We start from the raw sequence: 18,001 nt of genomic DNA, 5'->3' as shown, positions 1-18,001 counted from the left end.
TGATTTGAGAGTTTCAAGGGAGATCGGGATTGGGGGGTCATTATGGGGTCTGCAGCTTAACCAGGCTATTGGGTCTGAGGATATATCTGGGTCTACCAAGAGGAAGACACTGCTGGTGCTTTTCTTTCCCATTAAATCTTACAAGGAATCTGAGATTCAGAGACTGAAAGTTACCTGATCCAGGTCACAGCCAGTGGTCACCATGCAGAGCCAGGTTTTACACCCAGGCCTCTTTCACGACAGACTTGTGGTACAGAGTCATGAGTGGCAGACAGAGTATCCAAGCTTTTCAGAGGTTCCTGGCTGGGGAAGGGGACGGGGACCTGGGGAGCCCTCGGAGGAAATGCTGCAGGGAAGCAAGCGAACCTTTGGCACCTCCCTTCCCACCTGTCACCACTCCTCTGGGTTCTACCTTTTTTTAGGTCTCATTCCTCTGCCTTTTCAGGCCTAACCTTGAACTCAATGCCTCATTGCCTCCCCACTCATTTTCAGCACCAGCAGTGGCTCCAAACCACAGGAAAGTAAAAATTGCATTTTGAATGGTTCTGCTCCTAGCAGACTGCTGGGCTTGCTCAGTGACAAGGGGAGGCTTTGATTACGAATAGGAAGCTTTTGTTAAACACCTTTCCATTTTGCAGTATTACCTCTAAAGGGGATATTGGTGTGTAGCTCTTTGCAGATTCCTAGCCTGTAAGAATGAGATGCTTAGATACGGAAAAACACCTCCATCCCATGCATGTTCTACCCTATCTCTAGTATTCATCTCCCTGTTCTGTCCTCTCTGTGTACACAAAAAGCATCCACAAACTGTGTCCATGTACTTACATAGCTCACAGCTGTAGACATATACCTCCGGCTATAAATACATACCGGCCCTTGACTGTGGATATGTCTCCTGCAACTCTCTGGCTATTAACTTGCCCTACACTGAAATATTATGAAGAAAGTGAGTGAGGGGTTGCTAAGAAAATGTTAAATATTAACCCTCTTTCCTTCCCCCTAAGAATACATTTATCCCCTGGAGAATGTCTCAGATGGCAGAAAGCTCTCTGGGATTCTCAATAACACCTTCCTATGTATATGTTAGGCTGCTGATTTTTCTCATGAGAGCAGCAGAATCTTTAACTCACGATAAGATAACCCGTTAAGAAAGTCACAAAGGGCAACCTTCAAGGAAAGCTGTGTTGGAAACCTGAAATGTTAGTGACTATTCTGCGGTGGTCCCCAAGAAAGGAACTTTAAAGCTTTTTGAGGAGTCTCCTAATAATTCTACTGCTGAGTACTTTAACAGAGATTGGGAGAGTTATTCCCCATAGTAATTCTCTGAGGCAGGTACAGTCATGATCCCCATTTTACAGATTAAGAAACAGAGGCTCTGAAAGAGTAAACCCTTCAGGGCAAAGTTATACAACTAGTGAGTAAGTGACCTGGGATGCAAATCCAGGTCCGCTGATGCCATCACCTGTGTAGTGAGCTCTACATTCTGCTGTCTTGAATTCCTGATACCCCTTTGCACATGGAGCTGGATGTGGGGAGGGGTGGTGGTGAGGGCAGTGGCTAATTTGCCCTTGGTGTGCACAATAATTTAAGTATAGTAATATCTCTATCCTCCTAGGAAACTAAATGCAGTTTAGATAGCCCCTCGAAAGGAGCATTATTTAGTTTATTTGGCAAATTAGAAATCTGATATATATATATATATATAGAGAGAGAGAGAGAGAGAGAGAGAGACAGAGAGAGACAGAGAGAGAGAGTGCGAGCGAGCTTGATGGGAGGATCCAATCAAAATGAGTGTCATTGGAGCAAAGCATTCTGAGTCCCCTTTGACAAGCCTTTATTCCCTTTCCTTTTTTTTTTGTAATGTCTGAAACATTTATATTAACATATTTCCATACATATTTCCATACAAATACAAATATAAGATTTTTAGAAATTTCATGTAATGTCTGAAACATTTATATTAACATATTTCCATACATATTTCCATACAAATACAAATATAAGATTTTTAGAAATTTCATGTAATGTCTGAAACATTTATATTAACATATTTCCATACATATTTCCATACAAATACAAATATAAGATTTTTAGAAATTTCATGTAATGTCTGAAACATTTATATTAACATATTTCCATACAAATAACCCAATGAAAGTTTAGTATTAGTTGTTTTGTTTGTTTTTTTATACTGCAGGTTCTTATTAGGCATCAGTTTTATACACATCAGTGTATACATGTCAATCCCAATCGCCCAATTCAGCACATCACCATCCCCACCTCATCGCAGTTTTCCCCCCTTGGTGTCCATATGTCCATTCTCTACATCTGTGTCTCAACTTCTGCCCTGCAAACTGGCTCATCTGTACCATTTTTCTACGTTCCACATACATGCATTAACATACGATATTTGTTTTTCTCTTTCTGACTTACTTCACTCTGTATGACAGTCTCTAGATCCATCCACGTCTCAACAAATGACTCAATTTCGTTCCTTTTTATGGCTGAATAATATTCCATCGTATATATGTACCACAACTTCTTTATCCATTCGTCTGTTGATGGGCATTTAGGTTGCTTCCATGACCTGGCTATTGTAAATAGTGCTGCAATGAACATTCGGGTGCACGTGTCTTTTTGAATTACGGTTTTCTCTGGGTATATGCCCAGTAGTGGGATTGCTGGGTCATATGGTAATTCTATTTTTAGTTTTTTAAGGAACCTCCATATTGTTCTCCATAGTGGCTGTATCAATTTACATTCCCACCAACAGTGCAAGAGGGTTCCCTTTTCTCCACACCCTCTCCAGCATTTGTTGTTTGTAGATTTTCTGATGATGCCCATTCTAACAGGAGTGAGGTGATACCTCATTGTAGTTTTGATTTGCATTTCTCTAATAATTAGTGATGTTGAGCATCTTTTCATGTGCTTCGTGGCCGTCTGTATGTCTTCTTTGGAGAAATGTCTATTTAGGTCTTCTGCCCATTTTTGGATTGGGGTGTTTGTTTCTTTGATATTGAGCTGAATGAGCTGTTTATATATTTTGGAGATTAATCCTTTGTCCGTTGATTCATTTGCAAATATTTTCTCCCATTCTGAGGGTTGTCTTTTCGTCTTGTTTATGGTTTCCTTTGCTGTGCAAAAGCTTTGAAGTTTCATTAGGTCCCACTTGTTTATTTTTGTTTTTATTTCCATTACTCTAGGAGGTGGATCGAAAAAGATCTTGCTGTGATTTATGTCAAAGAGTGTTCTTCCTATGTTTTCCTCTAAGAGTTTTATAGTGTCCAGTCTTACATTTAGGTCTCTAATCCATTTTGAGTTTATTTTTGTGTATGGTGTTAGGGAGTATTCTAATTTCATTCTTTTACATGTGGCTGTCCAGTTTTCCCAGCACCACTTATTGAAGAGACTGTCTTTTCTCCATTGTATATCTTTGCCTCCTTTGTCATAGATTAGTTGACCATAGGTGCGTGGGTTAATCTCTGGGCTTTCTATCTTGTTCCATTGATCTATGTTTCTGTTTTTGTGCCAGTACCATATTGTCTTGATTACTGTAGCTTTGTAGTATAGTCTGAAGTCAGGGAGTCTGATTCCTCCAGCTCCATTTTTTTGCCTCAGGACTGCTTTGGCTATTCGGGGTCTTTTGTGTCTCCATACAAATTTTAAGATGATTTGTTCTAGCTCCGTAAAAAATGCCATTGGTAATTTGATAGGGATTGCATTGAATCTGTAGATTGCTTTGGGTAGTATACTCATTTTCAAAATGTTGATTCTTCCAATCCAAGAACATGGTATATCTCTCCATCTGTTGGTATCATCTTTAATTTCTTTCATCAGTGTCTTATAGTTTTCTGCATACAGGTCTTTTGTCTCCTTAGGTAGGTTTATTCCTAGGTATTTTATTCTTTTTGTTGCAATGGTAAATGGGAGTGTTTCCATAATTTCTCTTTCAGATTTTTCATCATTAGTGTATAGGAATGCAAGAGATTTCTGTGCATTAATTTTATAACCTGCAACTTTACCATATTCATTAATTAGCTCTAGCAGTTTTCTGGTGGCAGTTTTAGGATTCTCTATGTATAGTATCATGTCATCCGCAAACAGTGACAGTTTTACTTCTTCTTTTCCAATTTGTATTCCTTTTATTTCTTTTTCTTCTCTGATTGCCGTGGCTAGGACTTCCAGAACTATGTTGAATAATAGTGGTGAGAGTGGACATCCTTGTCTCGTTCCTGATCTTAGAGGAAATGCTTTCAGTTTTTCACCATTGAGAATGATGTTTGCTGTGGGTTTGTCATATATGGCCTTTATTATGTTGAGGTAGGTTCCCTCTATGCCCACTTTCTGGAGAGTTTTTATCATAAATGGGTGTTGAATTTTGTCAAAAGCTTTTTCTGCATCTATTGAGATGATCATATGGTTTTTATTCTTCAATTTGTTAATATGGTGTATCACATTGATTGATTTGCGTATATTGAAGAATCCTTGCATCCCTGGGATAAATCCCACTTGATCGTGGTGTATGATCCTTTTAATGTGTTGTTGGATTCTGTTTGCTAGTATTTTGTTGAGGATTTTTGCATCTATATTCATCAGTGATATTGGTCTGTAATTTTCTTTTTTTGTAGTGTCTTTGTCTGGTTTTGGTATCAGGGTGATGGTGGCCTCATAGAATGAGTTTGGGAGAGTTCCTTCCTCTGCAATTTTTTGGAAGAGTTTGAGAAGGATGGGTGTTAGCTCTTCTCTAAATGTTTGATAGAATTCACCTGTGAAGCCATCTGGTCCTGGACTTTTGTTTGTTGGAAGATTTTTAATCACAGTTTCAATTTCATTACTTGTGATTGGTCTGTTGATATTTTCTGTTCCTTCCTGATTCAGTCTTGGAAGGTTATACCTTTCTAAGAATTTGTCCATTTCTTCCAGGTTGTCCATTTTATTGGCATAAAGTTGCTTGTAGTAGTCTCTTAGGATGTTTTGTATTTCTGCGGTGTCTGTTGTAACTTCTCCTTTTTCATTTCTGATTTTATTGATTTGAGTCCTCTCCCTCTTTTTCTTGATGAGTCTGGCTAATGGCTTATCAATTTTGTTTATCTTCTCAAAGAACCAACTTTTAGTTTTATTGATCTTTGCTATTGTTTTCTTTGTTTCTATTTCATTTATTTCTGCTCTGATCTTTATGATTTCTTTCCTTCTGCTAACTTTGGGTTTTGTTTGTTCTTCTTTCTCTAGTTTCTTTAGGTGTAATGTTAGATTGTTTACTTGAGATTTTTCTTGTTTCTTTAGGTAGGCTTGTATAGCTATAAACTTCCCTCTTAGAACCGCTTTTGCTGCATCCCGTAGGTTTTGGGTCGTCGTGTTTTCATTGTCATTTGTCTCTAGGTATTTTTTTATTTCCTGTTTGATTTCTTCAGTGATCTCTTGGTTATTTAGTAACGTATTGTTTAGCCTCCATGTGTTTGTCTTTTTTACGTTTTTTTCCCTGTAATTCATTTCTAATCTCATAGCGTTGTGGTCAGAAAAGATGCTTGATATGATTTCAATTTTCTTAAATTTACTGAGGCTTGATTTGTGACCCAAGATGTGATCTATCCTGGAGAATGTTCCGTGTGCACTTGAGAAGAACGTGTAATCTGCCGTTTTTGGATGGAATGTCCTATATATATCAATTAAATCTATCTGGTCTATTGTGTCATTTAAAGCTTCTGTTTCCTTATTTATTTTCATTTTGGATGATCTGTCCATTGGTGTAAGTGAGGTGTTAAAGTCCCCCACTATTATTGTGTTACTGTCGATTTCCTCTTTTATAGCTGTTAGCAGTTGCCTTATGTATTGAGGTGCTCCTATGTTGGGTGCATATATATTTATAATTGTTATATCTTCTTCTTGGATTGATCCCTGGATCATTATGTAGTGTCCTTCCTTGTCTCTTGTAACATTCTTTATTTTAAAGTCTATTTTATCTGATATGAGTATAGCTACTCCAGCTTTCTTTTGATTTCCATTTGCATGGAATATCTTTTTCCATCCCCTCACTTTCAGTCTGTATGTGTCCCTAGGTCTGAAGTGGGTCTCTTGTAGACAGCATATATATGGGTCTTGTTTTTGTATCCATTCAGCCAGTCTATGTCTTTTGGTTGGGGCATTTAATCCATTCACGTTTAAGGTAATTATCGATATGTATGTTCCTATGACCATTTTCTTAATTGTTTTGGGTTTGTTTTTGTAGGTCCTTTTCTTCTCTTGTGTTTCCCACTTAGAGAAGTTCCTTTAGCATTTGTTGTAGAGCTGGTTTGGTGGTGCTGAATTCTCTTAGCTTTTGCTTGTCTGTAAAGCTTTTGATTTCTCCATCAAATCTAAATGAGATCCTTGCTGGGTAGAGTAATCTTGGTTGTAGGTTCTTCTCTTTCATCACTTTAAGTATTTCATGCCACTCCCTTCTGGCTTGCAGAGTTTCTGCTGAGAAATCAGCTGTTAACCTTATGGGGGTTCCCTTGTATGTTATTTGTCGTTTTTCCCTTGCTGCTTTCAATAATTTTTCTTTGTCTTTAATTTTTGCCACTTTGATTACTATGTGTCTCGGCGTGTTTCTCCTTGGGTTTATTCTGTATGGGACTCTCTGCGCTTCCTGGACTTGGGTGGCTATTTCCTTTCCCATGTTAGGGAAGTTTTCGATTATAATCTCTTCAAATATTTTCTCTGGTCCTTTCTCTCTCTGTTCTCCTTCTGGGACCCCTATAATGCGAATGTTGTTGCGTTTAATGTTGTCCCAGAGGTCTCTTAGGCTGTCTTCATTTCTTTTTATTCTTTTTTCTTTAGTCTGTTCCGCAGCAGTGAATTCCACCATTCTGTCTTCCAGGTCACTTATCCGTTCTTCTGCCTCAGTTATTCTGCTATTGATTCCTTCTAGTGTAGTTTTCATTTCAGTTATTGTATTGGTCATCTCTGTTTGTTTGTTCTTTAATTCTTCTAGGTCTTTGTTAATCATTTCTTGCATCTTCTCAATCTTTGCCTCCATTCTTATTCCGAGGTCCTGGATCATCTTCACTATCATTATTCTGAATTCTTTTTCTGGAAGGTTGCCTATCTCCACTTCATTTAGTTGTTTTTCTGGGTTTTCTTCTTGTTCCTTCATCTGGTACATAGCCCTCTGCCTTTTCATCTTCTCTGTCTTTCTGTAACTGTGGTTTTTGGTCCACAGGCTGCAGGATTCTATTCCCTTTCCTTTTAATCAGCATTGCAATGTGGTTGTCAACCAATTCCCAGATCATTCACTCTTAATAGATATTCTCTTCAATTTCCTAGAATCCTTACAGAGAATATTCTGGAAAAGTCTTACTTTCATAAGAATGGGAAATTTAGAAGCTTTTTAAAATCACTGCACTTCTCTATATTTGTTTCCAATGTCTGTAAACATACTTTTGAAAATTCAGTAGATTTTTGCTTTTGAGAAAGGTCAGGAAAGACCCTCAGAATGTGATTCTATCCAGCCAGATTAATTCGGTGCCAAGTAGTTACCCATGTACCAGTATTTGCATTTTTGCATAGGCTACACCTTGTATAGAAGAGAATAACTGATGACTGTCTTGGTTCTGTAACTTAATGGTAGAGATTGTAACTTGTACAGTAATCATTCATCTTTCCAAAAATCAGTCAAAGAAATAATGTCTGAGTAGCTTGCATAGTTGTAATAGTATCTGAATTTAAATTCTGAAAACCCCTCAAACAACTGCTCAGAACCTACATATTTTAATTTTATGTAATATTACAACAGGTCTGAATTTACAAGCCTGTAGGGAACTAGAAAACAAGAGGTAAACAGATCTCGTTAGAAACTTAATAATAACAAGAAATAGAAACTGATAACCAGAGAATAAAGGAGGAGATAAAATTTAAATTTTACATAAAATGTTTGAAACGCTTAATTTAATGTTCAGGTAAGCCTCCAAACACCCACATTTCAACAGAAATTCTGTATATCTTCGGATTACATTATTATAGTCCAGCGAATGATATTAATGGTGTTGACTCTGAATCCATACTCGATTACTACTTGAAGGCAGAGAAATAAAGCCTAGATTCCTCAGCCTATCACTTAAGGCTCTCCATGGTGTGGCCCAGGAGTGGCTTGTGATTCTCCTCTCCTGAACAAATGTGTTTCAAGGCATCTTGAAATTAGATTGATACTAAGTGATATAAGTCAGAGAGAGAAAGATAAATACTATATGATATCATATAATGGAATCTTATATGTGGAATCTAAAAAGCAGTATGAATGAACTTATTTACAAAACAGAAACAGACTCACAGACATAGAAAACAAACTTATGGTTACCAAACGGGAAGGGTGGGGAGGGATAAATTGGGAGTATGGGATTAACAGATGAACAATACCATATATAAAAGATAAACAATAGGGATTTACTGTATAGCACAGAGAACTATATTCACTATCTTGTAATAAACTATAATGAAAAAGAATAGAAAAGTATATAGATATATACATATATAATATGTATAACCAAATCACTTTGCTGTACACCTGAAACTAACACAATATTGTAAATCAACTATACCTCAATTAAAAAAAAAGTGACTTCCTGGAGAGAGGTCTGAAGAGGGATTTGGACACCACATTCCTGAGAACTATAATACATTTTTCTGAGTGCTGAGATAGATTAGTGATGGCTGTTGCCAGGGCTGACCCAGTATAGTGCTGCATATGCCATGCATTTCCCGAACATAGAACCAATTCTCCTTTCCTAGATTATGTCCCCTAACCTTCTCCCCCAGCCTAGGCTCTAGTCAAAAATCAGTGATTCCCATACAACCGTGCCTTCCTTTGTCCATGGATTTCCCCTCTTACTTTCGCGTTGTCTGGCGCACCATCGCCTCCTTCACAATTTCCACAAGCCAGTTCCTCTTCAAATATCCCACTCAGGTGTCATCAACTATTTCCAAAAGTCTTCCATGAGTGCCCCAGCCAGAAATCCTCTCCCCTTTTTCTGAAGGTAACTCACTGTAGGTGAATACCATTTTCCCCTTACATTAAAGTTATTCATGTTCTTGCCTTCTCTTTCCTCCTGGACAACAAACTTCTTGAATGCAGTAACCCTGTCTGGATCATTTTTGAATCCATCACCATGAGTCACACAAAGACTTGCACTGAATAAAGTGTATGCTATAGGAATATATAAATAAATGAATGGCGGATGCTCAATATTTGTTGAATGAATGAACATAAGATTATTATTACTAATCTCCTGCTATGTCACAAAGAGATGAAGTGGCATTTTGTAGGCTAGAGAATAGGGCTAACGTTGGGGAGTTTCTATGAGTAGCTAGGCTCTAAGGATATGGCAATAAAGTCCCAGCTCTTGAGAGGCTCCCAGGGCAGTAGAGGAGACAGGAAACTAGATGGATGTAACAGGTGACCTTGATACTCGACACTCAACAGGAATTTTTTGTCTTGACTTTGCTGGCAGGTCAATAAAAAGTTGATAAGCAGAGCAGATTAGAGAATCGTATGTAATATTTTACCATATTTAATGTCAAGGGGCATCATGATAAAGGAATATTTTGTGTTTGTGTGTATGGGGGTGAGTGTGGGTGTGTGTTTACTTGCTCATGCTGGCTGGGATGCACAGAATCAGAGGGGTGTGCAGAGATTTCCCCAAATCTCCTGAAATGTCTCCAAAAAAGGAAACTGATGATTCCCTTAAGACTAAATAGAAACATCGCTGAATAAATCATACCTTTCAAGAGGCTTAATACATCGTAAAGAGCATTTTCACTGATTGGTAGAAATTCTCTTTGATTAATTAATTAGTTAATGTTTTCAAAGCACTTTCAAGATGAAAAACATTTGGTGAGGGCTACATAATTGTTATTTTTCCTATGTACCTTGGTTTTCCACATTACTAGGTTTGTTTTCCTCCCAGATCGCTCCCTGAGCCCATGTACCCTTGCAGAGGCATGGTGCCAAGTACTCTGAGAGAAAAGAGACAAAGAGATGGGACGCCAGGGAGCAGGGAATAAGAAAAAAAGACTCTGAAAATCCATTTTTAAACTATATTTGAAATATAATCATACAAGAGAATGGAGAGGAGCACCACGACGGAAACTAGTGATACCCTCTACCAGGGAAATTCCATGTGCGCCCCAGCAAAGACTCCCAGTTGCCTTGCGCCATGTCTGGATTAATACCTATTTATTTAAGGAGTAACAATGATGAATTTAAGCTTACTGTATTCTAGGTATTGTTCAAGCACCTTGCATAAACACGTTAATTAATATTCTCCTCAAAACAACTGTTTGAGGTACTATTGTTATACACATTTTACAGAAGGAGAAACTGAGGATTAGAAAGGTTAAGTGGCTCACCCAAGGTCATGAACAGCTTGTGACACACCTCAGCACTTGTCCATGATGCTAGAAGGAAGGGCAGAGGGGAGAGGGCAAGAAGAGGAAAATGAGAGGCAGTAAAAGATGGAAATTCCAACAAAATCCTACCCTTACAGTATCTGATGACCCACTAATAAATTAACACATAGAAAGTAAATGAGGCCAGCATGTCCTATTGGTGAAACTAATTCACATGGCAAAGGTGATTTAGCTTCATTTCCAAAGTGAAGATCTCTATTTAAATGCTCCCAGGATCACCTGACATTCTGCCCACAGACGAGGCCCCTAAAATCCTCATTACCATCAAATGACATGGTACCACGGCGAGAATGAAGTCCTGGGTCATGAACCTCCAATTCCCCTTTGGCTGAAAGCAACTGTCCTATGCTTTCTTTAAGAGCATCTTAATAGAGTGAAAGAGCAAGGGCTTCGGATGATGGTTTCACATGATCTCAGCCCCTTACTAGCTGTGTCACCCTGGTCCTTATTACTTGACATCTCTGAACCTCAATCATCATATTGATAAAATGGAGTCAAAAAAAACCCACTTCTCACCGAGATTTGTTGGGAGCATTATCTGTGACATACGGGGAAAGCACCTAGCAATGCCAGATTGTAGTAGGTGCTGCACAAAAAATACTAATTCTAACATTCTCCCTCCCTCCATCTCCTCTTCTTCCTCCCCCTCAAACTTATGTGGCCTGACCTGTTGAAAGACATATCAACAAATTCCCAGGCAGCACAATAGTTCTCCACATTTGTGTCCAATATCTGTGAACATCTTTTGAAAGATTAATAGATGCTATGATTTGCAACGGCTTCCAGGCACCAAAAATGGTGAGTGGAGCAGAGTAATGTCACTGAAACCGTTGGTTCAGCTGTGTCCCCCCGTAATGAAAAGGTTGATGAGATAAACAGGATGTACAGTCTCTGAAATGGACAAGTTTATTCCGAGAACAGGTATCCAGCACAGGGGCTAGAATCCAGTAAGACAGACGTGCACAATTCACTGGTCTTACTGGCAGCAGGTTCTCATTAATGGTTGTGTCGTTAATAAGGCTCCTTTCAGATGTGAGATATAAAGATGCTAAAGACAGATGATTGAGTAATGCATCAGAGCACATCTGACCCTCTTTTTCCACCAGCTCAGTCATCTCAGGCAAGTTATGCCACCTCTTTAAGCCTCAGTTTTTCCATCAAAGAAATGGCGACTAACACTTCATTAGGGTTGTTTTGAGTAGAAAATGAGTTACTCTATGGAAAGGGCATGGGACACTACCTAAGTGTTAGCAGTGGTATTGGAGGTGGTGTATGCTCCCTCCAGGAGAAAAGATGGTGCTTAAAATAGGCTGTTCAAAGTGGGCCCGGGAGGAGGCAAGAAGGAGCAGAGGGACGGCGGCAACATCAAGAAAGATCTTTCTTACAGCGTACAATTCTGTTAAGGGGCAGCAAAAAACAGTTCAGAAGCTGCTCTCACTTATACGTGCTTTCAAGAGGCTTCAGGAACCTTTGCTGCTGTGGTCCCCTCACATGCTCCACATCCTAAGAGGCACCGTACACCGTGCACTAAGCTCAAGGAGGGGATATTGAATGGTTGGGAATTCAACTTTCTATTTTTCTTTCTTTTTTCTTCCCTATAGCCTTTGAACAGTTCCCAGCCATCAACAAACACGCTCAGAGAAGTACCAGATTAAGGGCAGGTGAGCGCTCTGTCCAGATGCCGGTGAGAAGGTGAGTTATAATAAGAACGCTGTACTCGCTGCATCTTCGCAACCTTATTTCTCTGGTAAGGAGACAACATTCACTGCCAGGCTTCCAAAAGCACTTGGAAGTGCCCTGTAATGACGGCAAGGTGACTGAGAGGGGCAGAGCGCCTTCCACAGTGCAATGAAGTTTGAGAAATAAGGAGTCGGGAGGGTATTTTTGGTTCTCAGATGAAAAAGCCTGCATCCTTTCCTGCCAGCCCAAATTCTAGCCTCCAGCCCCAACCTGATACACTTCAAAGATATTCTAATAGGAAGGGTTGCCAACTAATTGTCGGAGAGCATTAGTATTATCAGTGACCAAACTGTGAGCCTTTGGTCTTTTGGCAAGCCTAGTGGAGAGAAAAGCCAGCTCCAAAAAGCAGTTTCTATGGAAAACAGAGAAGTAGCCCTTATCCCAGGGCACCCAGAGTTAGGCAGCATTTAGCACCCCATATGAGCAAACCAACTATTCTTAGAACAAAACAGATATAGGGCACATTGCCCTCACTTCTATTTTAAGAAAAAGACTAAACACTCAAGGTAAAGGCAAGCAATAAACAAAGCAGCCATTAAAGGATTTAGATTAGGAAAAGTAATTATCCCATTCCTACCCCCAACCTCATCCCAAATGGGTTGCAAACCTTTATAGAGAGCTCTAACAGCCCAGGGCACAGCCATGGTCATTGGAAGGAAAAAAGAGAAGAGGGGAAAGAAGGCCAAAAATACATCCCAACCACATTTCAGCTAGAGAGAAGGTCCCGAGGAGGAAGCAAGAGAGAGGCTTTAACAAGCAACTACAAGTCACTCCATTCCCTGAATGTTAGGGCAAATGGTAAGAGACTGCAGCACAAATTGATTTGATAATCTAGCAGGGAAAAAAGCAGAGGAAATGAGAGGCTACTGGAAAATTCTTGTTGAGAATGTTTCCTCACCAAGAATCTTCTTACGAGCTGTTTCTTCCTAATAAGACAAAATTACATCCATAATTTTCTTAAAATCTCTTTATCTTTGAGATTTTATCATGACATCTTTTTCTTAAACATCTTCAATTGTTCCCTACTGCCTAAAAAATGAGACTTAAACCCAACAGTAGGGTATGCCTTGCCCTTGACCATCTATTTTAAACCTACTATCAGGTACTGTCTTTCCCCACTTCAGCCATGGACCCCATATTTTGATCACAGACTATCTTTTTACTTATAATTATGCTCTGTGCCATGGCATGTCTTGCTTCCTACCCTATGCATATTCTCCTTTTCTTCTCCACATTTGGTGAACTATTCATCCCTCAAAGCTTTGATTAACAGAAAAATATTATTCTGAAATATTCCCAGATTTCACTAGGAAGAATTCAGCATTCTCCCCTCTGTGCTGCTTTATTACCTCTTATATTTAACAATTCTTTTACTGTATAATTTCCTCTATCATAGTAATTGTATTCTATAATACCTTACTAGGATATTGAATAATTTGAGGGCTTGAGTCCATGTCTTATTCTTATTTATATTGTGAATGCCTGCCAACAAAAAAGCAATCTGTTAGTGTTTTTCTTGGTTTTGTTTTGGACAAATGAAAAAAGATTTGGGTGTTCATAGTTTGAATATCAGTTCACCCCACTTGTTTTATAAGGGTAACAGTGGCTGAGATCAAGTGATCATGAATAAAGCAAACACCATCATCTGGTGGCAACACAGACAAATTGCAATATCAAGTTTTAAGACATGGGTAAACTTTGGAAATTTCTACCTGCAAGTTTAAATTTAAAAATATGAACCACACTAAGAGTTATTACCTTGTGATCACTGTGGTAATATATTATATTGATTATTAACAGATAACTTCAAAGATACTTGTAATGCAGTTGATTATTCAGTATCCAGTTATTTTCAATTTTAAAGTCTACACACTTTAAACAACTGCAGTTTATTTTACATAAGTTTTTTTTTTAATTTTTATTTTATTTTTTTATTTTTGGCTGTGTTGGGCCTTCATTTCTGTGTGAGGGCTTTCTCTAGTTGCGGCGAGCGGGGGCCACTCTTCATCGCGGTGCGCGGGCCTCACTATTGCGGCCTCTCTTGTTGCGGAGCACAGGCTCCAGACGCGCAGGCTCAGTAGTTGTGGCTCACAGGCCTAGTTGCTCCGTGGCATGTGGGATCTTCCCAGACCAGGGCTTGAACCCGTGTCCCCTGCATTGGCAGGCAGATTCTCAACCACTGCGCCACCAGGGAAGCCCTACATAAGTTTTATCCTTATAAAGTTGATTTCTAAAGTCTATTCATTATACAATATCCTTTCATATCAAAACTTTGCATTTCTTACTTTAACAAATGAACTATTATGTGCAAAACAATGTGTTAGACATTGTATCATAAAAAGTTTTCTCTTAGATTAAAAGAATATAATATCAGTGCATGTGCCCAGCACCTGGCCAACCAAAAATTCTATAAATAAGCTCATTTTCATGCATCAAATGGTTGCTGCCCTTTTAATGATGATCCTTAGGCACTGTAACTGCTATTGATCTTAAAGAATGTCATAACTATCAAATTTAAAAATTATATTCAATATGGGTTCAGGATTAAGTATTTTTAGCTGGTGTAATATCTGAAGATACCATTTCCCAAGAATTCATAGTAACCCCTCTCACAGTCAGAACAGTTTATCAATATCCTGTTCCATGATGACATAAAAAATTTATAGTACAATAGTTATCATATTGCTACTGGAAAAACAGAAATGTTTTTCTTATACCATTAGAATTCTGTTCTTGTTCCTCTATTTAGTCTTCTACTATTGGGGAGGAAAGTGTATTATGGATGAAATGGCAAAGCTGTTCTATACACACTGGCTGCCATGCAGTCTCTATCTCTATTCAGATACATAATGTAGCTCTAAAGTCAGACTGCTGGAAAAGAAGAATTCCTGAAAGTAAAACAACGTGTTTTGAAGATAAGAACTCGCCTACTGAATTGCACCCCCTGGTCTGAGTTTCACTCTTTGGGTGTTTGTGAATAGAGAATTCACACAGAGGCCTCTCTGAGCACCTCTACACTTGTGGCTCTTCCCTTCTCCTATCTGTGCTGCAATTTATCACCAGGTTATTATCTTAAACCGTCCCTGTACACATCACTTTTGCTTGGAAGTTTTTCGACTTTCAACCATAGAGGGTAAAATTTTAACTGCTTATTTTATCAATCAAAGCAGGCCAACGCACGTGCTCCACTCTCTACGCCACCTACTGGCCTTTGGTACCATTTGCCAACCACCAAATATGCTCTGTAGTTTCCCATCTTGATTTTTTTGTTCTGTGCTGGCACTTCTCCAACTATAATGTACACACAAATCACCTGGGGATGCAGATTCTGATTCATGGGGTCTGGGACAGCCTGGGATGCCACATCTGCTAACCAACGCCACGGTGATGCCGGTGCGCTGGTCCCAGGACCACAATTTGAGTAGCGAGGACCTCTTCCATATCACAGCATGACCTTCCACTCCCATTTGCACCCCTGACATTCTTGACTTTCAAAATAATTACTTCTTCTTGACAAAACAACTCTGAACCTCTCCCCTTCCTCACTTCTTCCCTAGTCCCTCTAGCCCAGGGTTTTCAACTTGGCTGCACATGAAAATCACCTCGGGAACGCTCAAAACTCCAGCTGCCTAAGGGCATGCCAGGTTGACTAAGTCAAAATCTCTGGGGCTGGGACCAAGGCATCAATATATATTTTTTAAACTCCTCAGGCGATTACAACCTTCCGCCAAAGTTGAGAACCACTGCTTTTGGATAGAAGTGACTTTTTTCTTTCAATACCTATAGCTTTTTGTTTTTACCTGCTTTTATATTTGAATTAACTATGAACTATCCTTGTCTGCTTAAGTGGCCTCTCCCCTATCAGCATACAAACTTCTTGAGGACAGGATGTTAGCCATCTCTGGGCAGTTTGAATATGTTAGCACTGAAGCAAGGGCTGCTGAGGCAGAGTTCCTGAATTCACTTCCCAGATCTATCATGTACTAGCGTGGGCTTATTTTTAAAACTCTTTATGCCTCAGTTTTCTTCTCCATAAATTGTAAATAACAATAGCAGCTGCATCGTCAGGTATTTTTAATAAGTCAAATAAACATATGAAGCACTGAGTGCTGGATCTTAGTATCTATTTGACAAATGCTAGCCATTATTATTATTAATTAGCCTGCTTTGTCTGCCTCACATTGTATAACATAGCAGTAAGCAGTCAATAATCATTTGCTGGATGAATAAGTCAATAAATGATGGAAAATAAATCATATTTAATTGCTCTAAAATAAACCCAGAACACCAGCCTTCTACTGAAAAAGCTCAAGTGAATGAATGTTCACTATTTATAAGGGCTTGTAGGTATCCATACTGCCATTGGCCTGGTGAATTCAAATCCAAGAAAAGGTAGATGGCTCCTCACCATGGAAGAGATTGGGCAGAAGATAATGACCATGCCTCAAAAAAAAACACGTTTGTTTAAATGTCACCAGTACCACGTGTCCACTAAAATCCACCAAACCTATTAACACCAATTTAAAAGGTTACACTGAAAATACTATTTTTTTGGGAGAACACCTTTAAAACCCAATCCAAACCTTTAGCAGACACTAAATTTCACAATCTTTCAAACGTGTGAATGATCTGTCATCATACACAGGGACTCACCCTCCACTGGAAGGACATCGTCTTGACCACCACAAGTGTAAACAGCCCAGCTGATAGTCATTCTTACGCCAACAGAGCATTTCATCACCATGAAGCAGTAAAGCAGGTAGGTGACTGAAGATGCTAGTCATAACACATACTGTGATGGAATGGGTGAAGTCCGCCTGTTACCAGTGTGAATAGAGCCCTTCTGTTGGAATCCATCCTGGTGGAATGAATAGCCTCTGTTATGTTTATTGATTACACCCTAAGAATTGAAGTAGAGGTGGCTAGAGCTGCCCAGAAACAGATGCCTTTGTGTGCCTTTCATTTTGGCAAGACCAGATAATCAGTCAGAATTCACTTTTAAACTCTAAACAAAATGTTCGATATTCTTACAACCCACAAAACAAAATCAAACAGAAAAAGAAATGTCTTAACTAACTGGCATCTGAGCTCTTTTCACTATCTCCGCGGCTGCCGTCCACATCCACGGCACCACTGACCTTGGCCTGAAGAAAAGCTACACAGGCCCCTGCCTCTACACTCTTCTACACAGTCAATATAATTTTTAAAATCCTATCTGATCCTGGCACTTCCCCGCCTTAAACCCCCCTCCCCCCAACAACTTGCTATTGTACTCTGAATAGATTCCAGACTTCCCGGTGGTCTTACCAGACCTCAGATGGTTTGGTCTTGCCTATTCATCTGACCTCCTCCCATTCCGTGTGAATCACCACAGACACAGGCTCCCTGCTGCTCCTGGTGACATCAAACTCATTCCTCTTTACCTGCCCATCTTTGCCTTTTGCACTTGCCTGGAGCTCTCTTGGATTCTGCAGATCTTTTCCCTCATTTAGTCCTCCCCCAGATACTCTATCTCATTACCTTCTTTTGTTTTCTTCATAACACTTATTACCATCTGCAAGCATTTTATTAATTTGTTTACTTGTTTAGTGTCTGTTTTCATAGAAGCTTGTTCACCATTAAAGACCCTTGGCCTAAAATAGCACTAGATACATTGCAGGGGTTCACTACATAGTTGTGCTGAAATCAGTGACTGAACTTAGCAACTTTTTACTTCATAGAAGTTATTTTTACACATAACACCCAGTAATCTTAGTGTTTTGCCACAAATCATAGACCTCTTCCCTTCAATAAAAATAAAAAATTCAGAGAAATTTCCCAA

The sequence above is a fragment of the Balaenoptera acutorostrata genome, chromosome 2 (genome assembly GCF_949987535.1).
Source record: "Balaenoptera acutorostrata chromosome 2, mBalAcu1.1, whole genome shotgun sequence".
NCBI lineage: Eukaryota > Metazoa > Chordata > Mammalia > Artiodactyla > Balaenopteridae > Balaenoptera > Balaenoptera acutorostrata.
This window is presented reverse-complemented; position numbering follows the sequence as displayed.